We start from the raw sequence: 26,560 nt of genomic DNA on the forward strand, positions 1-26,560 counted from the left end.
ATAACCTCCACTGAGGACACTTGGAACAACAACGCACCGATTCTTCATATCCTGCATGATCATTCTGGCCAGGTATTCAGCCTCGAGAAGATAAACAAAAAAGTGAAAATTGTAAGAATATTCCTTTCAAATATCAGAATGAGCGAGAGGAATTCATGCAAAAATTAAGGTAAAGGGAAAATAACCTAGAGCCACTGTCCTCAGGAGATGATTAGGATAGGGCCAGTGGGACTCTGGCTATCAGAAGCAAATGGAACGACTTTTCTACTGCAGTAGGTTAATTGTGAAGATGTCTGGTTCATGATCAGGAATGGCCTTAACTGTAAGGCCAATCTTTTTCGCCAGCTTAAGGCTATATACATCCAAGCTCTTTTTATTTTTAATTTATTAAATGCTTACTATGTGTCAGGCACAGCATTAAGACTGAGAAAAGATACACATGCACATATCTCCGTGATTCCCAGGTTTCTTGCTCCACTGCATTGCTGAAGCATCTTCAGTGGACTCCTGAGCTCTACCAGACCTATTATTCTTCGTGAATAGCTATCTAATTGTTGTTCTTTGTTGGGGGACAGAAGTTGGGGTCTCCTACTCTTCCATTTTAGTCCTAACCATCCTGCTTTGAAACAGATAAGCACAATGGCCAAACTGGGAAATCTGCTCAGAGAAGGATATCGTCAGAGTTGGGTAAAGTTATCTATTTAAGTCTACGGCCATGCTACCCTGAACAAGCCCGATCCCATTTGATCTCAGAAGCTAAGCAGGGTTGGGCCTGGTTAGTACTTGGATGGGAGACTACCTAGGAAGACCAGGTGCTATAGGTGTAAAAAATAAAAAAAAATATAAGGGATTGTAAGCTGACAAGGTCCTTGTAATCTGTGAGGTCAGCCAAGGGTTGCCTCTCCTAAAAAATTAAAAAATAATAATAAAAAAAATATTTAATAGTTTTCAAACTTAAAAAATCAACAGAGCAATTTTTAAATGCTGTCTTCTGAGGAATCGTCATCTATAAGAGGTAACCTGGTTGGTGTGGAGTGGTGACGCAGAGCTCAGGAGTTGACTGCAGTTTCCCAGGCTAGAAATTAGTGGAGGGAAACAGGTTAGGAGAGCAGCATTGGTAGAGATGGAGAAGAATGGGCTCCAGAGATACTTAGGAAGTAGAATCAATAGTGCTTATGTTAGATAGAATAGGGGCAGAGGAAAAAGAAGGAATTGCTAAGAGGCCTCCCAGGCTTCTGGCTTGTGCAGTTGATTGCATGGTGGCGTCATTTACTGAGACGGGGAAGCCTTGAGGAGGACATGTGGCGGGGGAAGTCCATAAGTTCAGTTTTGGATACACTGAATTTGTGATGTCGAATGGAGATGTCAAGCTGTATATCCAAATGCAGGAAAGTTATGAAAGTCAAAGAGGAAGTCAGGGCTAAGAATGTAAATCCTGGCATATTCAGTTTGCAGACTGAACTTAGAGTTGTGGGCATGGATAAACTCACCTCATAAAAGGTTATAAAAGTCCTGGAGAGTAGAGTTTCCCAGCCTTGGTACTGTCAGCATCCTGGGCTGGATAATTCTTTGTTGTGGGGGGTGCAAGGGGAGCAGAAGAAGCCAAAGGTACCACTTTGGCATGTGGCTTATTTTGAGATGAAAGCAATTAAGACCCAGCAGGCTCAGGAAAAGCTTTTTACCTTCCCCTTCACTGCCCCAAAGAATTAAGATAGTGGGCCTGTATCACCAGGAAGAGAGCTATTAGCAGAGATAACTTTTTATATTAGAAAAGACTTATGTACATAGCAGCAAACATCTGTTTACCAAACATTTGCTCTTCTCATATTCCTGTGAATTGTCTTCCTCCCCTTTGAAGCCCTAGAATTCTACCCCTTCTCCATAGCTAAGGATGGTATACAAGCCTTGATTGTCTGACTGCCCTTGAGTCTCATATTTTTAGGGGGCTCCCATATGTATGAAATTTGTTTTTCTCCTGTTAATATCTCTTATTTAATTATTAGACTAGCCAAAAAACCTAGAAGGGAAAAAAGGGACCATTTTTTCTCTCCACACCCACCCTGTGCATTGTAGGATGTTTAGCAGATTTCTATACACTAGATGCCAGTAGTATGCCCCAGCTGTAACAACCAGCATGTCTCCAGATATTTCTAACTGTCCCCTGAGGTGCAAAATTACCCCAGTGAGAACCACAGGTATAGAGAAATGGTCATGAGCTGCGGGTATGGTACTTGATTGCCTGGCTCTGTCCATGAGTAGCCGTGAGACTCAGGGTGGGTAAGTGGTTGAATTTCTTTGTGTCTCAGTTTCCTCCTCTGTGGAATAGACACAGGAGGAGGCGGAGGGTACATTATTAGCTTTGGCAATGTAAATGAGAAAGCTTGAGAAAGTCGCATAGGAGAGTGGCTCATATCAAGTGTTCGTCGTTGTTATATTCCTGGTCTCATTTTTTACGGAGAAATGGATAGAATCTATCCTTGAAAAACCCCAGCAGTTAAGATTAAATGGAAAAGGGAGAGCCAGCAGAGGAGACGGAGGGAATGAGGAGCGCTGGCATTGGAGGAAAGAAGAGCTAAGAATGATGTCGCAGGAGCAAAGCGAGGAGAGGATGTCAGTGCGGGGAGGGTGTGGTGGCTTCTCACTCAGGTATGGGAAGTTTGAGCCCCTGAGTGTTCACAACCAATATTCAACCACACTTGGGCCTGGGAGAAATCAACTCAGTATACTTTATTGAGATAAAGTGCTCTAAAATGCCTTTGCTAAATTTATTAGTTTAGGATCTATCTAGCAGTGATAGTTTTATCATGCTCTTAAACGGCACTCAGAATGTATTTATGACATGTGGAGAAAGAATTCTTTTTGCTCTCAGACTGATAACCATTTTTAAAAAGTATTACGTTGTTAGTGGAGATACATAAACCATTGGCGGGAGCCCTGAAGAACCAGCAAACTATGTAGACAGATGCTGCCTACCTTGGTTGCTCCTTCCCAGTGTGCAGAACAGAGGAGGGAAAAGGAGACATACAATCATTACCTGGACAGAAACAATTTTGAAACGTAACTGAGTTTATCTGCAAAATTATTTTATCTACATAGTTCAGCATGTTTGCTACTGATAAGCCAGAAAAATAACAGTTTTCTCCATACCTCTCCTTCCTCCTCCACCCTAATTGATCTAATACACATTCTGCTAATTCTTAAATTCCGAAGTGTAATTCTGCTCTAAAAAAATGAATGGATGCAATGCGTGGAAGAATCAGATTCCTGAAATTATGGATATTTCCCTCCCTCTCCTTTCCTCCCTCCCTTACTCCCCGCTCCTTTGCTCCCCCCTTTCTCCCTCCCTGCCTTCAAGTACATATTGTGTCCTTAGTATGTTCTAGGCACTGAACTAGGTGCTAGGAATACGGAAGAGAACAAGGGAGAGGGGAATCTTTTAATCTAATGGTCCTTATTTTTTAAAAATGTGAACAAATTCCTTAAGCATACACATACACAGAGATAGTCTTATGAAAACAATAAAGAAAATAACTAGAATGTGTTGATAGGAGAATGAAGAGGTACTTATTTTCTATATGGTGACTCAGAAAGGACCCTCTGAGGAGGTAACATTTAAGCCAAGATTTGAACAATAGGCCTTGAGAAAGCTGCAGGTAGAACAGACCTCATGCAGGAAGAGCTTGGCTTGCCTAAAACTCACAGTGGGGTGGAGTCCTGTGAGAGGTGGAGTCCTGTGAGGGGGCGAAGTCCTGTGACAGGGTCGTGAAGGACTCCTGGGGCCAGGTGAAGTCCAGCAGGAGGCCTTTGAGGTCTTCCCAGGTGCAGAGGGAGAGAGCAGCATTGAGGTGGGTGGGACAGTGGTGAGTAACCACACCTGTGCAGGGAAGAGAACCATGCTCTGCTGGGGGAGACAAGGCCGTTGTCAGGTTTGAGGAACATTTTACTCACCCGCATCTCCATGTGACTGTACTTGCTACAGTCATTACAGTATAATGACCTTTTGGTCAACAACTGGCTGCATATGCAACAGTGGTATACCATGTAGCCTAGATGTATCGTAGCCTGTACCATCTAGGTTTGGGTAAATGCACTCCATGATGTTCGCACAATGACAAAATTGCCTAACTATGCATTTCTCAGAACATATCCCCCCTTGTTAAGTGGCAGATGACTGTATTTGCATTTAAGAAATTTTAATGACTCATAATAATATCTTATCTCTTTTCCTGAATTAGATTTTGGGGAATAATGACACCTTCTAAATCCTCACCATGGTGCTTTGGGATACTAAACAATTCACTATTGTGTACTTCCTTGCCATTTATCTGTAAGAACTGGAGGCTTGTTAGAATATTCTTAAGTGAGTATCACGTTGCTTCTCATAGTAAATTAGTGGGGTGGGTAAACCAGTGAAATGGAAAACTGCTTTTGCTTTGAAGTTCATTGGGGAAAATGTCCATTCAATAAGCATTTATTAAATGCCTCTGTGTACAAGGATGAATAAGGAAGTTTTTGACCTATCACGTCTTAGTCTAGTTGTAAAGTGAGACACATAAATACTGTCAGTTGATTACACGTTTGGATAGAGAGTGTACTAAAAAATTATAGGATACTAAGGGGAGGTTAATTCTGCCCAGTGAGACTGGAGCGACTTCCTGGGGAGGTGAGATGTGAGGTAGGTTGATAAGCTTGCGTGGTGATTCATCAGTGGAAAGGGGAGCGAAAGAGACTTCAACCATAAAGAATAGTATGTGCAAATGCCCTGCGGCGTAAAGAAGCACGCAGGTTCCCAGAAAGCTATTCCACTTTATAAGACACATGGTGATTAGCAGCATTAGATGGGACCAGAAAGCTTATAGTTAGCCAGGCTATGATTGGCATCTAAGACATTCCAAGTGGTTTGCACTGTCTCCTGTAGGTCAGTGTTTCTAAAACCCAAGTTTAGCCATTCAAGTATAGTCGACCCTTGAACAACACCATTTTGAACTCTGTGGGTCTACTTATATATGAATTTTTTAAATAAATACCTGTATTGATCAAAGGTTGAGAGTCCACAGACACAGAGGCCCAACTATATGCATTGATCTATGCCATTTTATATAGGGGACTTGAGCATCTGTGGACTTTGGTATCCTTATAGGTCCTGGGACCAACCCCCCACAGATACCAAGAGATAAGTATTGACATAAGAATGTCCAAACTTGTAGAGAATTTTTATAAAAATTTATTTGAGCTAAACAGAGGCTACAATATCTGGAAGCAAGCTCTCCACAGACTGAGAAAAATGCTTCTCAGAATGACAGTTTGAAGCTTCTTTTATGCATTTTGAATTAAGGAGAGAACATAAGGAAGATTACATGAATGTTGGAGAAAGCAAGTCAGGGATTAGATTACAGGATAGTTAACAAAATTATGTGCTCTCTTGAGGGTGGTCAAGCTTCTGAGGAGTCTGAAAAGAGGCATTTCAAAGTTATGTTAATCTAGGTGTACAAAAAAAAAAAAGGACAGGGCTTGCTTATGGCAAAGATAAACCTTTTATTAAAGAAGCGACATGTATGGGGCATGACTACCCTCCATGACCTGCTGAGTTAGGAATTTATGGTCAGATCACTTGGTGAGATTACTTCCCCTAGAACCCCTTTTTTGTCCATACAAGTTAAGTTTTGGGAGAATCAAAAGTCGTAGGTGAGTTTTCACCTGTGCTGGAGGTCATCTCCTGTATTGTTCTAGGGTAAACTGTACTATTTTTCATGATGTTTCCCTGTATACATGCGAGGGGGATTAGAATATAACACCCCAAAATATGCCTCTTTGGCATAAGGATTATTTCAGGCTGTTTATTTTTAATTAACAGCAAACATGGGAAAAGCTCTGAAAACTGAGTGGAAGACATTTACATTTCTACAGAAATCTTTATTTGTAAAGGTGTCTCCCTCTCTGTACCAGGGAGAGAGGGATGACTCCATCTCTAGAAACTCGCATCAGTGGAGAAGCCAAAGACGTAAATCTGCATAACATCCTTATTGTCGTGTAACTTGCTCTTCCTGGTGGACTCCCATAACTGGCCTCCCCCTCCCCCATCACCTTCTCTCTTTAGCACATGCTACTATCACATCTGTGTTTTTGCAGCGACACTCAAGTGGTAGTGTGGAAAGCAGAGTGGAAAGGAAATTAGATTTTCAAAATGCTTCCCATTCTTTATTTGCCAAGTTCAAATAATTAGACAAACAAGGTACCTCTACTCTTTCTGCAGAAATGTGGTAGCACTGGGGGAAAAACATGATGTTGAAAGCTTCTGATTTTGTGATGGGGACATCACTACCTCCTTTCTTCCAAATCTGAGCGTCTTTGATCCCACTTCATCTTCTGAGTGTTATGGATGAATTTGGTATCTGGGAGGCTTTATGATGGGAAGCGGTATCTTCTCATTGGAGGAAAATGTTTTTGTGAAAATGCAGATAGAAGGAGACACTATTGTTTCTGAAGCATCCAGGTGATAAATAAACTGGGCCCTTTCCCCTGCCCTTCAGGAAACACAGTGAACCTGGGTGACCTATTTTGGCTCAAAACCCCAGGGGCAAATATGCAGATGCCTTCAGGAACCCAGCAGGTGCAGGATATGAACGACATGGAGCCAGCAAACTGGAGAACCTGACCCATTTAAAAGGATAACCATTACTAAGCAATACCTGCTAGATATCAAACGTGGCCAAATAGAATGGGCCCAGTGTCTTTAGATCTCTCTATTTTTCATGTAAATCTGAATTCTTTTGGTGTTATCTTACCAATTGTCATTGTTGTTGTTGATTGTCTCCCCTACCCCTGCACCACTAAAATAATGCCAGTTCTGTGAGCCATGCATGATAACTTCTGAACTAGTTTACCTTCCCATACTGCAGCATTTCTGACAGAGAGTACTGGTCTATACTTGATCACCTCCAGAGCCAGAGGGCTCACTACCTCACAAATCAGCCTACCGCACTGTTGCACAGGAAACATCTATGCTCAACAGAAAATTCTTAAGAGAAAAAGGCCAAATGGCTTAGCCTGGAATTCAAGTCTCTTCCCTGCACCATCTAGCATAGCACACACCTTAGAAATCATCTGCTCCCCAGAATGGCCTATCAGTGTCCCCTGAATTTACCATCTACCTTTCCAGCAACAAGGTTTTGCTTACGCACTTCCCCTGTCGAGTCCCTGGGTCTGCTCTTTAATATTTAATAGCCTGTTTTTAAAAGCTAGCAGAGTCACATCTGCAAAAACACACTTCATGAAAAAAAAATTGTGGATTTTGAATATGGTTTGAAAAGCTCCTCAGGCTAAGCCTACCTATTTGAACACTTCAAGTCAAAAAGCGTGGTAGGTTTAACGGAGGAATACAGAATGACAAAATGAAACTTGCAGGTAGTTTTGATCCTAAATTTTACACACATTTTTCTCAGTAAGATGACCGAAATTTAGATTTTTAGAAGGAGACAAAAGGTGGGGAATCTCATAATTTGGTTTGGATTTTGGAAAACTATTTTGCAACTTAGGTGTTGAGTTTTCTAGGGAGTTTTCCCCTGGTAGGGCTTAATGAGAAGTTTGCAACACTACTGAGCTGGCAAAAATGTAGCATGTTATAACCAAGCCCTCCTGAGTCCATTACAGACATCACTAATGGAGCACAGCACTGTTATCACTAGCATGTAAGTTCTGTGGAGGCAGGGACCATGTCTCATGGGCACTGATATATTTTCTGCAGCCAAGATAGTTATTGGCATATAATATTTATTAATTAAATATGACCAGAATCCTTCCTAACATATTTCTCTAGGCACCCACCAATCAGTTAAATTGGTATGCAATTGAGAATCCTGACTTTGAGGTTTCTTTTAAGCACCCTGGGTTGTGTTGTTTTGTTTTGTTTTGTTTTGTTTTGTTTTGTTTTGTTTTGTTTTGTTTTGTTGGGATAGAGATTGAAGATGGGAGTTCTAGTTTTCAGGGGCTACATTAAAATCTAGTGTGTGGGGGAGAATGGTGTAGGGTAGAGGAGGGCTTTGGAGCTTTGGGGTACTCCCCTTCAACTTCCCCAGAAAATGATCCCAGTGTGGTAATGGCTGCTGTGTGAGGAGCCTCTTACAGGGAGAATTACGTTTTTAAGATGCTGAAATGGTACTTCTATGATGGCCCTGTGATACCCAACTGTAATATACTCTCCTACTCAGCAGCTACTTTGTTTATTCCATCTTTCAGTGTCCACAATGCAAACTGCTGGTACTGGCGGACACAATTAAATTTTAAATTTTACAAAAGAATGCGAAAATTCAAACATTATGATCCACATGCTCTCTAAACTCTCCTCTCTACACACACCATCTCCAATTCACAAAGCTTGGGGCTGATATTTCTCTTAGAAACAGGGTAGTGTGTGCATTTTAGACTGCAACAATGGGATGACTTCACCTGACAGTCTGGCAGCCTGAGCTGACTTTGAATGGATCCCTGGACCTTCCAGGTGAATGGAACCTAACAAAAATAACTACCCATTATTGATGAGCACGTGCCAGGAGTTGTGCTGGAAATGTTATATGCACTGTCTTATTTTATTCCCCCACCCCTAAGACATAGTGTTCTCTCCAGTTCACTGATGAAGGCACAGAGGCATGGAATAGATTATAAAGAGGATCTCTTTCTTGACTGAGGCGTCCAGGTTAGTTACAGACATAAGATTTGAATCCAAGGCATTTTGTCTTCAGATACTGTGCTTTTTAACCAACAAATGTACTGGATAAAAGGTTGTATGTTCTTCTGGTCCCTTTATCCTCAACCTGGAGGTGCCATCGCTGTCATCCCAGTCTTCCAAACCCGAGCATTGGCAGAATTATTACTATGAATGCTGTTGGTTTTTTCAAAGATGACTTATGTTTTTTTACGGTCTCCCTTGACTCAAACTCACTGTTTGTTTCCTGCATTTTGTAGCCTTTGTCTCCTACTTCAGGTCGAGGGACAAGCTTGTGAAAATTCCTACTCCCCATTTAGAACCAACTCCTTGCAAAAACCTTCCCTTACCTGCTGCTACTGTTACTACTACTACTACTCTCCTCCATCGCTCCCTCTCTTCTTCCCTCCATTTCCTTTCTCCTATCCCTCCTCCTCTGCCCCCCATGTGGATCTCAAGATTTCAGGCTCTGTAGTTGGTTGGTGATAAAATTGGGATCTGTAGTTGGTTGGTGATAAAACTAGGGGAAAGGTAACACCTAGTTCATATTTCTGGAGCCCCGCTTGAATGGTAATAAACACTGTCTGTAAAGTGAAACCTCATTTTCCAGGTACAATAGTTACCAGTGCATCTGTCCCACCTGTTCCTCAGAGAACAAAGGATGCTTGACAAAGCTGAGGTTCAAGCATTGCCAGTTCCCTTGTCCTAATTTCATCTCAATACCATCAAACCTTCAAGATCACCACATTCTCAATTGGTGTTATACTTGAGAAGACCCTTGATAAACAATTTAAGAGATGCGTAGGCAAGGGAAGAAGGCTGAAATAATGAAGCCATGAGGAGATGGTTAGAATAATCGAAGTAAGAAATAACAAGGCTTTGAATTCAGATTATTGGCAAGAAGAAATCAGCTTAGGATGTTGGTAGGGTGGGCTGAAACATTTGGCAGCTTGAAACAGGAAAGAGCATAAGCTAGAGACCTGGGTTCAAACCTTTCAATTAAATTGTGTGTAAACTTTAGGTGGACTATTTATTTAGTTCCACCAGACATCAATTTTCTTCTGCAAGCATTGCAGGTCAATTATTAGAATATCTATTACAAACATGTGGTTAGCCCTGCAGGCTAAGAAGAAGGCAAAATGAATTTCTGTTTTGATCTTAAGGGGCAGTGGTTCCATGAACCAGAAGGGAAGGCATCAGAAAGCAGGGATGGGGGACATTTTGGGCAGCTAGGATTGTGAGGAGTCAGTTGTAGAGAGACTCAGCGAGGTGTCAGATACATCCAGGGGAGATGGATACTCTGCACTTTGTTTTATTTTTTTACAGATATATTACGAACTTTTTTAAGGATTGATGGGATCAGATGACTGACATATTTCTTTTGAGCAAAACAGTTGGATGCTTGAGAAATATCTTAGGATCTACACTTCTCTAGATTTTTCCCACTTTTCGTTCCAACCTCATGATCCACGTGTTGGAGAATCCTATTTAACAGCCCGTGGCTATTAAATCTGACACACTGCTCTCTATATCTGCAGCTGGGCTTACTGCTAGGCATGATCGCAGCCAAGTATTTTTTTTATTTCCTGTAACTTTGGGCTTCACTGTTCCCTTCATTAGCACAAGCACTAAGGGCTGTGTGACCCAATGTCTCCTTCAGCTTGTTTCTGAAAGGAATTAAAGTAGCACTGTGGACGAGACAGGCACTTTCACATTTTCACAGCATTTTAGGGGGCTAATTTCAACTCCCACCACTTTGCTTTTGACAGTCTCTGTAGCCTAGGCACATAGCAAACAATTTTTCGTTTTTCTAAAGCCAAAGGGAGCATTTCACCACTCTTACAATGATTAGTGATTTGCGGATTATAAATTCCGGGCTATTGGACATAGAATTGGTGAGGGCAGATTGACCTCTGGAAGCTTCTAACATGACCAGGTAGTTTGAGGGTGAAAAGCCCTTTAAGAAGAAGGAAAAGCGAACCTTGCAGAATGGAAGAAAAGGTATTGGTTGGTGAGCCTCCTGGCATAGTAGTGGACTTAATTTACCCAATTAGAAGCATTTCCTATAATTAGCTGAAAATGGATTTGGCTCTATTAGATTAGAAATAGATGAAAAAAATGACAGAAATCTGAAAGCAAGTGAAAGAAATGCACTTCAAATACTTTCTTTAGAGAACAAATTATATTCCCTTATCTGAGGTTCAGCTCTAGACGAGACAGAGAGGAAAGGAATATTACCAGTAATCACTGGTTTCAGCACACATTTTTTTTTTCAGAGGCTCATATGTGCCAAAAACTGTAGACAAGAAGATAGAGCCAGGGATAGAACCAGGAGCTGCTCTGCCCCCTCAGCCCAGTTCTCTCTCCTGCAACCATCTGTGTAATCCTAGGCGAAAAGCTGGCCATGCATACCCTTCTGTTTCCCCGTCTCAGAACCCAGAGCTCTCCCTTTTCATGGTTCTGTGATCTCTTTGGGAAAGATGCCTATATGCCAAAAAGGATGATGAGTAGTTATACTATATTTCACGATAGATCCAAATAGTGTGTTAGGAGGAAGGGAGAAGAAATCAACAGGGGCTATAGTGATTTTAACTCGATTCAAAGCATGATAGAACCAGGAAGAATAGTAGCAAATGGCATAGAATTTGCGGTCAGTCCGAGATTGAATCCCTGCTCTGGTACCACCTGGACAAATTACATAATCTCTCTGAGCCTCAGTTTTTACATCTGTAAAATGGGATGACAGGGCTACTTTGTAGAGGTAATGTATACATATAGATAATATATACATATAAAAATTAGGACAACTACTTAACAGTATTACCCACTATATCTGCCCTGACTTTTGAGTTGCTAAACATAGCTACACAGTCTTTGCTACTTTCTCCATTGAGAGGTAGAGCCAAATCCCCCATTCTTCAATCTAGGCTGGCTATAGTGTCTTCTTGGCAAATGGAGTGATGCTCTAGAACGATGAGGCCAGGTCCTAAGGATCCTTGCAGCTTCTGCCTTGATTTTCAGAAAACTTGAACTGGGGCCCTGAGCTACTGTGTAAGAAGTTTGACTGCCCTGTGATTGTCACGCTGGAGAGACCGCATCGATGACCACGTGGAGAGGCCCTGAGGCTGCCTGGGAGATGCCAGGTGGTCTAATGGTCTAGTCCTCAGCCATTGTGTCAAACCAGTGGAAACCCCAGACACTGTGGAGTAGAGACAAACTGTCCCCTCGGAACCCCAAAGAACCATGAGAAATTATAAGAAAAGAGATGTGATTTTAAGACTCTAAGTCTTGGGGTGGTGTTTTATACATCCTACGTAGCCACGCAAGTACTCACATTCACGTTGTTGACATGTAGTGAACATGCAGTGTTGCACCCTTCCTATTCGCAGATCCCAGCATGCCTCTTTCATTCCCAGATTTGCTTCAATCATTCTCTCTGAGTTTTGTCTGACTCAAAATCCTTGCTTCCATTTTCTGGTTTCAATGCAAACAACTACATTGAAATCACGAGGAGGACGTAAAATAGAGACTGTGTATAAGGACACGCCTGGTACACAGTAAAAACGAATTGAATAGAAATCTGAGTCAAATAATTACTTCATAGAGGTAAGTTACTTTTGTAAAATCGAGGGGATCATTGGGACACAACTTTGTTGTAACTTAGAATGCTGGCTGTAGGCCAGATCAGTTTATTCCTTTATTCAGACATCTAATCCAGCACTTGTTTCTTCAAATTAGGAAGAATTCCAGCACATACAGGCATATCTCCATCAAAATCCAGAATTGGTTGAAGAATAGATGCCGGGAGAGGTCTCTGCTGCAAAACAGACAGACAAACAGACAAACAAACAAACAAAACAAAAAAATCCCTGCAGTTTGGTAATCCCACAGTGATGGCAAAGAGTTCACATGTTTTCTCAGTGGTCTTTTATCTTGTTTTGTATGGTGATTTTCTGAGTTTCTGATAAAAGTTATGGACCTTCTTTTTGGAAAGATGCACATATATACACCAAAATGATATTCTGCTTCTACTTATAGAAAGAGGGGATAAATCACCCCTGAAGTCCCGATCTGTACTGAAAATTCCTGACCTAAAAAAGGGTCTTATATTTTGTTTATACTATCTTTCTAGACAGAGTAGTACTCAAAAATATTTATTTTTGTTTGATTTGTCTGCTTAGGTTGTATGGTATAGAAGAATCCATTCTCTTTCCCAAACTACGTGGGTTTTAATATGGAGTTAAGGTTTTTGATTAGGCTTTGATAAGCTTTTATACGGGTCGGTTATCAGAAGTAATTAGACTGAGTCCTTGCCTTCTTGTTTGTTTGCTTTTCATAAGCATCTGCTTATGAGGAAGAACACATCTTTAGCTTGAAATCAGCTAAGCAAACTCTCTTCAAACCACACTGATTGCTGAATGCAATGCATAATTAAGTGTTTACTGAAAAAGCCAGCAAACAGGGCCTGAGGGAATATGTCAGAGCAGCTCTCATCTCCATAGCAACACCCTATGAGCCTTGCAGGAAAATGAACGGATTTGCAGGATCACTGATGCAAAATGATAAAGCCACAACTAACAAAAACGCAGAATCAACTACATCGTTATGTCCAGGGCATTAAATATTTAATATCTCAGCTTCCTACACCAGCATTCAGGAATCCTAATTTATTTTTGGTTGTTTCAAAGTTGCTTAAGTGGAGGACAACTGACATCTGTTGAGTACACTTCACAACTGCGTGTCTTGACATTATTTACACAGTATTGTAGAATAAATTTTATAAGCAATTAGGAAAAAGCAGTGTAATAAATAACATCAGGGTTTACCAGCCATGATGCCAGACTACACTCTCGTTGACAAATGAGTATTTATTCTTCGCTGAAAGAAAAACACTCTAAATCACTTAGGGCAATGTTCTTTCCTCTTTTGAGAAGAGTATTTTGGGGTTTAGTGGTTTTGGGAGGTTGTTGGAATTGAGGGGTTACAAGTTTTTTGGGGATATGTGTTCATTGCAAGTTCTTATTCCTGGAGTCTGGGCTCCATGTTCTTGTCTCAGATGCTCGAGACTGGCTGCCACTGTCAGGCCATCTTTCTTTCCATTGCTTGATCTCATGGGGGATCCAGGCACCAGCAGGTCAGATGTGCCTTCTATTTCAACAAGTTCCTTTATTTCACTGGCTTAGTGACATCACCATCCATTACAGGTAATCAGAATATACATGTCAAAAAAAAAATTGCTCGGTGGCAACCAGTCAGTGCAAACAGGAGGATCAACGTAAAAATAAATGATGCAAACTAACTGGAGAAGAGAACCTGGAAAAGCACTTACCTTTATTTGCTTGTCTCTATGTTTGGGAGATTTATGTCACTGGATACATATTCATCAATATATTGTTGAATAATTGGTTTAGCATAATAACATATTTGTTTGTGTATAAGTATGTGCATAGGTACATTATAGAATAGTAATACCTATTACTTTTGAGCGACTATAATTTGCCATACACTTTGCTAGACAGTTTTACGTTTACTGGACGTAATTATCTTAAGACTCAGCAAAGTATTTGATTCCCATTTCAACATGAGGAAACTGAGATTCAGAAAAGCTAAATAATTTGACCAAGAGATGCAAGTGGTAGGTGAGGATTCTAATCAGATTTTGCCTTCAAAGATGGCTGTTTCAGATAAATGTGCATGTGTCGACACAGACACACCTGTAGCGCATCTCTTGGTTCTGAAGTCTCACATAGCTGCACGCTGGATGATGCTGGTTCATGCAATGCCAATGATGAATTGCAGCCTAGCAACCCTTTCATTTTCAAATTGGATAATCTGTGGTGAAAGCATTTCCGCAGCAATGATTTTCTCTCTGTGAGGATTCCAGAGAGCTTTCTGGGGGCATTTGTTGTGTCCTCTGAGAGAGACTGAAGAGGTGGGTAGTGTTCAGTAAAACTGGAGACAAGCTGTAACTCTTGATAATGGGTGCTGTGCTAAAACCAACCTCCCTCGGAGAAGAATCTCCCTGGGCGCAAGTCTTGAAATTAAAGGGATCCACTGAGATAGGAATAAAGTGGAGGGATGTGTGTGTGTGTGTGTGTGTGTGTGTGTGTGTGTGTGTGTGTGTGTGAGACTGTGCGTGTGAGCACACATGATGTATATTCATTGTCATTCATTATCTTTGGATTTAGGCTCTTGTATTTTACGCAATCTCTTAATAGGTGACTATAATTTGTAGATTGGCTGATGGTCTGAGATTGTTATATAGATGTAAACCAAATCTCTCTGGGGGTGTGACATGCGTCATCACTTTTTAAGATGGCCTACAGCAGGGAATATTGCATTTGTGAGCAAGACATATCAACCTTCATACTTATATTCATAACAATTTTAGTAAATACTCAGTAAATGTTAGAATGGTGACATAGTTAAATAATAACTAAGGGATTTATCTGGATTATCTCATTTAATCCTCATAGCAATGCTTTTAGATAAAGAAACTGATGCTTTGTGAAATTAAATAACTAGACCGAGGCCACAAAGCTGATGAAAGATGAAACAGTCAGCCTTTTCCTAGAGCTCACAGCCTCCTTTAGACTCTTGGGATTAAGTCAATGCTAGGTTCAGTTCCTAGTTATTATTGAAGAAAATCAGAAATTATGTAGACAGATTCAAGCCTCTCAGTATCTGCATTTGTAACATATTTCAGTTATATGAAATTAAGACCGTGATGATAACAGATACACTTATTCTGTGCTCATTGATTCATTCATTGATCCATAGAATATTGTTAAGTACATACGATGAGTACTCCTGAGTACTGAGGAGACAAATATAAGCAAGGTATAGTTCCTTGAGAGAGGCTAGAAAATTATGGGACTGTTATGAGAATCATTGAAAAGAGCACTTTTCTCAGGTTTGGGACTGATGACCGAGTACACGATAGTAATAGCACGTAGCCAGTAAGAGAAGTCAGAAAGCTTTTGTAAACAATAAAGAAGTATGTAAGGGTTGGGGGAGGCTGACAATTTAGATATATGATTACTGGATTCTTTACTAAGAGGCCTAATTTTTCCCTTGGAGCAATAACAAATTTTGAAATAGTTCAAAACCAGAAAGCCTCCAATGGATTAAAGATAGTTGAAATTCTCAACTTTGTGAGTTATTGCAATATTACATTACACGTTAACGTGTCTCATTATAAATGACCAGCATGGGAATGTAAAATGGTGCAGTGACTTTGGAAGACAGTTTGTAGTTTCTTTAAAAGTTACACAAAAAAGAAAAGTGAAGCAAATAAAGCGAAATAGTTAAATCTAGATTTACTATGACTCAGCAATCCATTCCTAGTATCTCCTGAGAGAAATGAAAATATATGTCCACACAGAGGTTGTACATTGATATTCATAGCAGCATTATTCGTAATGGTCAGAAAATGGAAACAACCCAAGAGTTCATTAACTGGAGAATGAATAAACAACAGGTTCTACGGCTATACAATGAACTACAATTCAGCAAGAAAAAGGAACAAAGTTCTGATACATACTACAATATGGATGAGCCTCAAAAACACATGCAAAGTGAAACAAGCCAGATACAAAACATTTTGTATGATTCCACATATATGCAATATCCAGGAAAGGCCAACCTTTAGAGGCAGAAAGGTTGGGGATTTCCTGAGTCTAGGAGTGAGAATGAGGAGTAAACTGGTATGAGGGATCTCTTTGGGGTGACGGGAATGTCCTAAAACTGAACTGTGGTGATGGTGGCATAATTCTGAAGATTTACTAAAAATTATTGAACTGTACACTTAAATGAATTTTATGGTATATGAATTATACCTTTAAAGAACTTTAAAAAAAAAAAGACCAATAGCCTGCTAAAGCTTCTGTTTAGATTAGTTAGAGTATCCGAAATGTCATTTTAAGCATTAACAATTATAAAAGCCATCTTGGCTGTACACGCTTTTAGATATAACCTTCAAAGCTGTTTCATTCTTTGGCTTGAAAAAGAAAAGAACGCAATACTTTAAAGATGGCTCAGGGATTTAATGTTATTGAAGCTAAAACTTTCCGTCATGTTAGTGAAAATGAAAAGATCTGTCATTTACAGATGTTTTCCAGTGTATCTGAACTTCTTGTCAGCATTTCAGATTCTGTGGTACTTTTTGGGTGTACGATGTAGGAATTAGCGCTGAAAGAGCTTTTCCATAATTGTGCTATATCCCAGGCAGGCCCTGGAAAAATGGCATTGCTTAACCAACAGCCATGAATTAGCCAAGACAAGACTGTTATTTTTTTGACTACGTATCAAATTAACACTTCACATCTTTTCACATCTCTTTTGAAGACCTCTGAGCAAAAAGTTATGGGAACATTTGAAGAAATCTAGTTTCCTCAGATTCCAGCTGTGCATATTAAGCTAACTTTTCTTGGATAAAGACTGAAGAGTCAGTAGAGAAATTTAATTCTAGGAGAGGAATCGATAAGGTTAGCACAGCGGGTTCTCGAGCATCGAGGCAGGCATCACCTGAAGTCACTGACTTGAATTTTCGCCTCCTAGGAGAGCTGGGTTCTGTGCTCTGTTCCCATGCACTTCCAAGCAGGCGCTGGTCTCAGACAGGCTTATGTTCGAGTTCTGGTTCCACTACCTTTCACTGTCAATGCGACTTTTTGTAAGTAACTGCATCTTTTTAATCCTCAGTTTTTCTATCAGTAAAATGGAAATAATAACAGTCTCTGCTCTAGAGGGTTGTGATAAGGAATTACCAGAGTAATTCATGTTGTGTATCGGTTTAATATGATTTCAAATCCACTTGTTTATGACTTAAGTGAAAAGGTTTTAATCCACTTACTTATGACAAAGACAAAAAAGAAAGTTGATTTGATATAAGAATGAAATTGCACCAGGATATCATCATTCTACATCTGTTGTCATTGAGGAGCACTCAGCAGCCCAGATGCTGAGGGTGCCCGCTGGGGCTTGTAGATAAGAATATGTGGAGAAGCAACAGCTGTGCAAAGGGGACATTGAGACTATAAACACGACTGAGACTTCGTGAGGACATTTGAGAGTTTCAGTTTGGGCAAGGTGACTCTTTGCTAACCTAAAAATTTTCCAAAGAGCTTTGAGACATTTAGCTCCAACCATGGCCAACGTGACTCTTTGGTCAGTGATGGTGAAAAGCCTCACAGTGGCCCCACAAAGTCAGCGTTTTTGTTCCCTAGCAATGTGCTATTATAGCAACAGGGGCTTTTACTTTAGCACCGTCTCTCCTGGGTGCTTCCTCCCGTGGAAAGGTACAGCTCTTCCTCTCATTTCCCCTTGCCTGGAACATTAGTGTGATTAATGTGTCATTTTTTTTTTTTTGGAGTAAGTTATTTTTTTAATTTCTTTATTTGGCTTATTAAGAGATATTATCCTGTATGTTATTGGCCTGTGAAAGTATTTTAATTCTCACAGTGAACCTGTACTAGAATAAATTGCTGGTAAAGACAGAATCAGCCTCTGCCTCCCATAAAACAATTTATATAGAGAGTCTGGCCCAAATTAGGTGCCCTAAAACATAAGCTATTAGTAATAATAGTTGCCCTATCTTGTAGAACCTTCTATCAGAGGTAGGTCCACTGTTTTATAATTATAAATTTAAAATATCGAGAACGTGTCAGAATGTGAACTCTTTGAGGAGGGATATTATTCTCTATGTTTTCAGCATGAAGCACAGTACCAACCAAGCACATTCTACTTGGTTCAAAAGTATTATTCTACAAATTATGATGAATGGCGCCTCGTTTTATCAGCGAGGGAAACAAGCTCAGAGACAGTGAACAGTTTTTGCAGGTTGCATAAATGGTCGGTGGCAGTGCTATGATGGAAGCTAGCACTCCTGGTCATTGGTCTGGTGCAACTGGCCCATCAAGCAACCTAGAGTGAGGATCGTACTGAGAAAAAGCTAGGGGACAGAGGAGGAGATGCATGAAATCTCGACCAGCTGCAGCTCAGGGGTAACTCATGTTTTTAGCTGGACTTCATCGTCAATTGTCTGAATTACTGTCTCTCAAGCACTTTTTACCACCTCCCCAGAGCCCACTTTTCACTGTGCCTGCCCAGTAAAACCTCAACTCTAGATCAGTGTTGAATTTGTTTTAACCCCAGGTTTCTGAGCTCTGTGGTAGAAAACCATATGACTGAACATGATGCCATTGTCATAAATTTAAGGATTCCAGTGCTTAATAAAGTTCCTGGGACAGACACAGTAGACACTTGATATACCTTTATTGAGACAGGATGTGAGTGAATGAATGAACAATTTTGGTCCAAATAAGGACCCATAGTGTCTTTGGTCAACTCCTCACTCATCCCCAAAATCTTTGGAGGCAGAAACATAGAGCAGCTGTGAGCTCCCTCTTTGGGGTTCAAATCCCAACTCCATCATCCCCCAGAAGCATCTCTCTGTGGCTTTGGAACTTTCATCTGGAAAGTAAGGTTGGTGGGAGAATTAAGCGAATTAATTCATGTAAAGTGATTTGCACATTGCCTGGCACATCAGTGACTATTAGCCTATTATTGTTACTATAACCGCAGCCAACACCAACTTCTGATTCTGACTTAGGAGGAAGATCGATCTTGCCCTTGGAGTCATCATGTGTGAATGATCTTACATTCTAACTCCCACTCCCAGATTATAAACTGGGGAGTTACATGCTCCAGTTTGCATGTTAGCAAGATTGCAATTTCAAGAGAATTATTTCAGGATAGGTCAGAGTGTAGTACTATAGAAATTTTGAGGAGAAATAAAATCTGGGGTCATCCAGGATAGTGCCTTCACCATACAGCTGGGGAATTTGAGACCCTGTTGTGTGAGCCTTGTCTGTTGGCTTTTCTTTTCATAACACAAGTGCCTGACTTTAGCTTTGATTGTGAGGCATTCAAGACTAGATAAAAAACCAGGCTCACCCCTCCTTTGTTTTAGAGATCTTGTTGGATTTTAATAACTGGCCATTTTGGCTGCTCGTTTTTTTCTCTTGCCATGAATTTCCACTCTTATGTTTTAAATTCACCAATGAAGAGTGAGGCCAAGAAACCCTAGGCTCCACGTTTGACTTTCTACTCGTGACCTCACAGTGTGGTGCTAGGTGTGCCATGTAATTTCTAGAACTTGCAAGTAAAAAAATCTTTTTTTTTTTCTTCAAAGTTTTTTGATGGTTACTGCTGAGGGTGTCTTGCAATCATAATAAGAACCACAAGGGCTGATCCAGCCACAGCTCTGGTTATCGATAAGCTGAGACCGGCACAGAACAGACCCATCTGTGAAGTGACTTCCAAACTGACATTGGGGCCCACGCGTACTGACTCCCAACCCAGAGTATATCTCATGCTGTCATCTCTAGGCACACAGGCAGTCACTTGTTCTGTGCTTTAATCTGCCCTGATGCTGTCTGCAAACCCATGCCATCTTCTCCCCCTTGTTTATGCCTAACAGGATAGAGCTGGGGTGCATTGTGCTATCCTGCCCTCTGCTGGGTAACGCATGTATTGACGCAAATGGAAGCGCCTAAGTCCACCTGGACCTCTCACTGAGGGGTTTCCTCTCTAAGGAGAAAAGGCACATCCTTGGGTACCTTGGAGCGTGTCTGTAGCAGCGGGCAGTTCCTGGAAATCTCGTACCAGGATAGGAAGCGTAGTGCTTTTAATAAAGGAGCAGGGGCTGAGCCATAGGTGCGTTAGTGTTTCTTTCGAGAGGATATTGGAGACGCCACTACTGCAGCCTCTTAATCACCACTCTCTTACAAGGTTTCGAACTCCCAGAATGTTGCTCAGAGGTGTTTTTTTTGCAGGAGTCCTGGTCTTTTCTAGTTTGTATGTCTGTGAACACTTAGAAATCTGTTCACAAAGACTTGGAAGAACAGATGCAAAGATAAAGAAGATATAAAAATTTTTTACTAAGCATAGTCAGTTTTATAAAAAAAAAAAAAAAAAAAGAGCGTAGGATTAGGCTGTGACTGAATGTAGCTATGAATGTGCCCGCCGTTATGTCAAAGCTGAGAGTAACAGGTTCTCCATGAACCCTGTGAATCTCCATTGTAGCATCTACCTTGTTTACTAAGTTCCTTAGTCTTTCTTGCAATGCTGCAAGCTCCATGAGGACTGGGCCTCTGTTTGCCTTATTCACTGCTGCCATATCCCCAGAATCTACCAACAGTGCTTTATATAAATGAAGTGCTCAGTAATTAGTTATTACCTGACCAACTAAAAACTCTATGGACCCCCTCTAAGTCTTGTTGGTAGTTTATAGGTGAAAAGTTCCTCTATCTTTGGAATAAGTACCCACACTATGAGTCATATACTGCAATTGCTTAGTCTTCTAGACTATCTATGTTTATTACCACAGCCCAAGGAATCCATGGGACTAAAAATGTGAATTGATCTTAATGTCATCAGTGCTGTGCCTGCCATTTCCTTCAAGGTCTGACTGTACGAATAACAAAAGTTAACTTGATTATTTGTCGTCAACACAAAACATGTGCTTTTATTAACTAGGGTTTGATATTGGGTCTGGCTCTTACTGGCTATGAGGATTTGGGCGAGTTATCTACAACTGTGAGCTTCCGTTTTTGCATCTGTTAAATGGAGACATAAATAGTATTCCGTAGGGTGTTTTTGGAAAGAATACATGAGTTAATGTGTTTAATTTAGTTGGCACCATAGCTGATACATGGAAAATGCTTAGTAAGTGTTATTATCAGAAGAAGAAAGAGGAGCAGGAGGAAGAGGAAGAGTTACAGTCATTTCAGGTACAGTCGAGAGTTCCGTAATCCTCGCCGTGCTGCCTAACTGCCAGGCATAGCGGTTATTAAATTTCATGAATTAAATTAGTATTACTTTTACGTAGATAAACCAAGTTTTAGATTTTAACTTCTCAGATTATCTAGTTGGAGAAATGACTTAAAAATAGTATTTCTCCCCTAACTTTGTGTCTCCCCTAAAACTTCCCTCCCAGGTTCCTTCATCTGCTGTTTTATTCACGTTCTTCTTCTCCTTCTCTCTCTGTTCCCTTCCTGTCTCAACCATTGAGTTTATGAAATGGAAGAGTTCTTTGCATGCACAAGTATTTGGAGGGTGTTACGGTTTGTCTTTCTAATTAGGTGTATAGCCTATTCACTTTCCTATAATAAATCTCTTAACCTAAAATAGACTAAGTAGTCTCCATTTTGGCAACTCCTTCCTCTAGCAGTTTGGTAACCATTTAAAAAAAAAAAAAAAGTATTTCTTTTTTTTATTGTTGTTTCCCAAAAGTAATACATTCTCATCGTAGAGAAATTGGATAATACAGAAAAGTGGGAAAGGAAAAAAGTTACAATGAACCTCACCACTCACAGTTAACTAGTCTGTAACCTTCAAGGCCTTTATATTTTATAAACCTTGATCATTAAAGTCACTCTGCTTTGTAACTTGCTCTTCTCACTTTTTATTGTAACTCTTCTATAACATTAAAAATCAAGTTTTAGAAGAATATGTAAAGCCCACACAAAATTGACTTGCATGGACCCACCATAATACAGTTAAACAGAATTTCCCGTTGTGGGACATTAGGTGGTTCCAAAATATATGACATGATGATGCATGTTGTGTGGAACCTCCTGGATACTACATCTCTGCCCACATTCTTAATATTTTTATTGGGTTTAACAGTGAAGTTGCTGGGTTAAAAGGTACAGTCAACATCTGTGAGGATAATTTTCTCAATACCACACAAGGTCTAATTCTCAGAACTGGGTCACAAATATCCACCAAAGTTTAAAAATGGTGAATGATAAAGAAATGTCTTGCATCCAGACTATGAATTCTGGGCTTCCTTAACTTCTTGGAGTCTTTCTCTTGGTGCATTCACCCAGTTGCTCCCTGCTCCTCCCCTGGGAAGTGGTAACTAGCCTGAGCCATGGACTTGCTGGTGTGCTGGTCAGTGTTTAACAGCTGGCTCTCCAGAGGGTGAGGGAAGCCCTGCATTATATTTGCTGATTTCTGTGGTGTAAGCACTCCCACCATGGCCTGTGTCTAGCTACCAACATGGTATCACTGAGTGTGAAGTTGGGAAGAGAAGTCCACAACTGGTTCTTAAGAGCTGGAATGAGCCGGCTCCAGCACGTCACCATGGGAATCAGTGGGTAGTCAACAACAAAGCCACTTGTTTTCCCACCCCTCCCCCTCCTCCAAGGGAGCTGTGAAGTCCAAAGAGGCAGGACCCTCTTTCATTCCTCTTTACCTTTGGTCTCCGTTAGAGCCTTGAAATGGTTTCAGGTGTAAAAGAAACCACCTCACGGTCTGTGCAACCCTCCACTTCCCCCCCAAATAGTTTCCATCTAGTTGTAGAGACTTTATGCTTCAAGGAGGTACACATTTTTTTCCATGATTACTGGTAAATAGTTCAAAATGTAAACATCTAATTGTGGTAGTGATAACAGAAATTGTCTCATATTAAAATGAAAATGACTCCTGTAAGATTCTTTCTTGTTTAGATTGTGGTCAACAGAAAATAATGATGTCAGATGCCAGCAACATCCTTTTGCATGAATTCCTTCATTTTACAAATTAAAAAATGAAAATACAAAGAGGTCCCTTAGCATGTGGAATTGCATTTCACTTATTTTTGCAAATATTTCCTGAGCATCCCTATATGTGTAAAGGTTCATGTTAGGATACAAACTGGCAAATGAAAAGTGCCATATATTAAGCATTTCCAGGTGCCAAGAACTGTGCTAAACAATTTACATATATTATCCATGTAGTTCAGTCTTTATAATGAGTCTGCATTGGAGATTATTTTCATCCTCATCACACAAAAAGGGAAACAGATGTTGAGAACCAAACCCATCTCGCTGATTACGAACTCCAGGTCTTTCTTCTGAGTCTCTCTGTCTTAGTCTGCTGGGGCTAAGATTGGGTGGCTTAAAAACAAAAATTTACTTTCTCACAGTTTTGGAGGCTGGAAGTCCCAGATCAAGGTCTGACAGAATTTGTTTCTGGTGAGGACTTTCTTCCTGGCTTGCAGGTGGACATCTTCTCACTGTGTCTTCACTTGGCAGATAGGCAGGGAAGAAGTAATGGGAAGAAAAGGAAAAGAGAAGAGAAGAGAAGACAGAAACAGAGAAGACAGAAGACAGAGAGACAGAGAGAGACAGAGAAGAAGAGACAAGAGAACTAGAGAAGAGACCAAGAAAGACAGAACAGAGAAGACAGAGACAGAGAGACAGAGAGACAGACAGAGAGACAGAGAGACAGAGAGAGAGACAGAGAGAGAGAGGGAGGTGGGGAGAGAGAGATATCTTGGATCTCTGTTCCTGTTTTTCTAAGGACATCAATCTTATCAGATTAGAGTTTTAACCTTATTACATCATTTAACCTTAATTACCTCCTGAAGATCCTATCTTCAAATTTAATCACATTGGGGGTAAGGGCTTCAACGCATGAACTTTGGGGGGACAAAATTAAGTCCATAGCACCCTCTAACATGCCTCTTTCCCTTTAACAGTTCTGAATAGATATAAAAATTTGAAGGCATGAAAATGATCATTGCAAACCAGTCTCTGTGCCCACAGTCATCATCCCATGTGGTGTATACAGTTAAGAAAGGTAGACTTTAATCAAATGTTCATGGGTTGCAATAAAAACAAAGTACTGATTTACGCTCCAACATAGATGAATTTCAGATACACTGTACTAAGTGAAAGAAGTAAGACTCAAAAGCCTACATAACGTAAGATTCCATTTACATGACATTCTGGAGAAGGTTAAACTGTAGGGACAGAAAACAGATTAGTGGTTTGTTGATCTTTTGGAAGTGGGAGTTGGGAATGGTTTCAAAGGAGCATAAGAGACTTCGGGGGATGATGGAACTGTTTTATACTTTGAGTGTGATGGTGATTATACAACTGTATGCATTTGTGAAAACCAACAGAACTCTGCCATGAAAAGTTTTCTTTTAATAATATGTAAATTTTACTTGGGGAATGTCTGGGACCTCTGTCATCATTGTTACGTCTTGAGAAGTCTGGGTTTATTGCTGTCCAGGCTCTATCCATCTTTCTCCTTGCCTCTTTATACACAATTTATTTCTTAGAAAGCATAAGTTTTACTTTTACCTTTATCAGCGACTTTATGTGTCTTTATTGATTTCTCAGTCTGGGAAACAGTCCTGTGAGATCAATATAGTTATCTCCAATTTCCTGATTAAGAAACCGAGTCGCAAATAACTTGCCTGTGCTCACACAGGTAGTAAAATGGTAGAGCAGCGTTTCAATCCTGGTATGGCTGACATGATGGATGTTTGGTTATGGCTTCTGATTAATTTGTCTAATGTTAAATATTTCCGGGTTTTCAGTTAATGACTCAGTGTCAATTAGAATACTACTTAACAGCAACCCCAACTCAGGAAGCTTAAACCACAGGAGAATTTACTGGCTTATTTCAAAGTCCAAAGATATGGTGGGCTTTAGGTAAGGTTCACTCCACTAACTTGACAATGTCATTATGGACCAATTTCTTTTCATCTTGCCACTCTAGTTTATATGTAATATAGGCTGTTAATCTGGTGTGTTTATTCCAAGATTGAATATTTTTGCAGTCCCAAGAGAATGACCAATATCAACTAAAGCTTCTTTCTCCGAGGCCCCCACATCTTCCTTCACATCTTATTCAATCACATGCCCAACTCTGGAATAATTATTGTGGACACAAGATTGGATGGGTTGATTGGCTTAAGCCAATCCCGAACTGAACCGCAAGCCTAGGAAATACAATTCTGTTCAGGAGGGAAGGTTGGGGTAGGATGCTGGGGAAGCTTCCAAAATATCTGCTACAGTCTTCAAGTCTGACCAAAAAGCTAACTCACTGGCCAAAAATATGTTTCTTATTATCTGTGTATATGTTGTCAACATGTTTTATTTGTAAAGGCTCAGAGGGATGGAAAGGTGTCTTGTCTAACACAGGCATCCGTGGTTGCTTTCTGGAGTAGCCCTCCAAGCTTGCTGCAGAGTCATCACTTTTTCGGTCATGATGGAGGTGAAAGGGCTGGAAAGCGGCTTTTGCATGTGACTGCATGTGGGGGTTTTAGGAGCCTTGAAAAAAAATTGAAGCATTATAGGTTGCCAGATCTCTCTTTTCCTTCTAAATCCACAAGCACCTGAAACCTTCCGTGAATATTATTCTGGTGAGAGTGGAGAGAAGAAATTCGCGGTCAATTTTATATAGTAATCAGAATAAACATTTATTTAGTGTTTTGTGCAGCATATATTTATGGGTTTTATAAGCAAATAAAATGTGGAGGTGGACAAGTACCGAGTTAAAGATGTGGTCTTCTTAAAATACATTCCATAATCCAAAAACCTCCATTTGGTATGCATCCTAAATCCAGATGGTACTTTGATCTTTCATGCTGAATTTATGACAAAGACAGGTAATTGTCCCCTAATACATGTTCTTCCACTTTTTTACAGTAACAATAATAGACTATATAATAGCAGAATAAAAAGCGACATTTCTCAGTCTCCTGTAAGACTACACATGACTGTGTGACTAAATTCTGCCCAATAGGATGTAAGTAAAAGTGACGTGCACAACATCTAGCAAGCGTCCTCAAGGGGAGGGTGTGCTGTTTTCTCTTCCTTCCTTGTGGCTGGAATGTGGACAAACGCTGGGGTCACCATCTTGGATCAGAAGGTGAGAACTGTGTGCAGAGATCGGTTGAGCACCGATAGAAAGAATCGGGTTCTCGGTGAGATGGGGTAGTTATCCACGGCGAGAACGGTGCCTGGCGCCTGGTGGATGCTGAACAAATGGCCATCATACCAGCCATGGATTGCGTGT

The 26,560-nt window shown here is 40.5% G+C and overlaps 1 protein-coding gene and 1 pseudogene across 1 annotated transcript in view; both read left to right on the forward strand.

Annotated features, from left to right (window-relative positions):
• The window catches only part of ADAMTS18 (ADAM metallopeptidase with thrombospondin type 1 motif 18), a 357,590-nt gene that overhangs the window by 24,296 nt on the left and 306,734 nt on the right, over positions 1 to 26,560 (forward strand). The gene's annotated exons all lie outside the window — the stretch shown is intronic.
• Positions 706 to 824, forward strand: LOC120623134 (uncharacterized; annotated as a pseudogene).

This window comes from Pteropus medius, unplaced genomic scaffold (assembly GCF_902729225.1).
Source record: "Pteropus medius unplaced genomic scaffold, Ma_sr-lr_union100, whole genome shotgun sequence".
In the NCBI taxonomy this organism is placed as follows: domain Eukaryota; kingdom Metazoa; phylum Chordata; class Mammalia; order Chiroptera; family Pteropodidae; genus Pteropus; species Pteropus medius.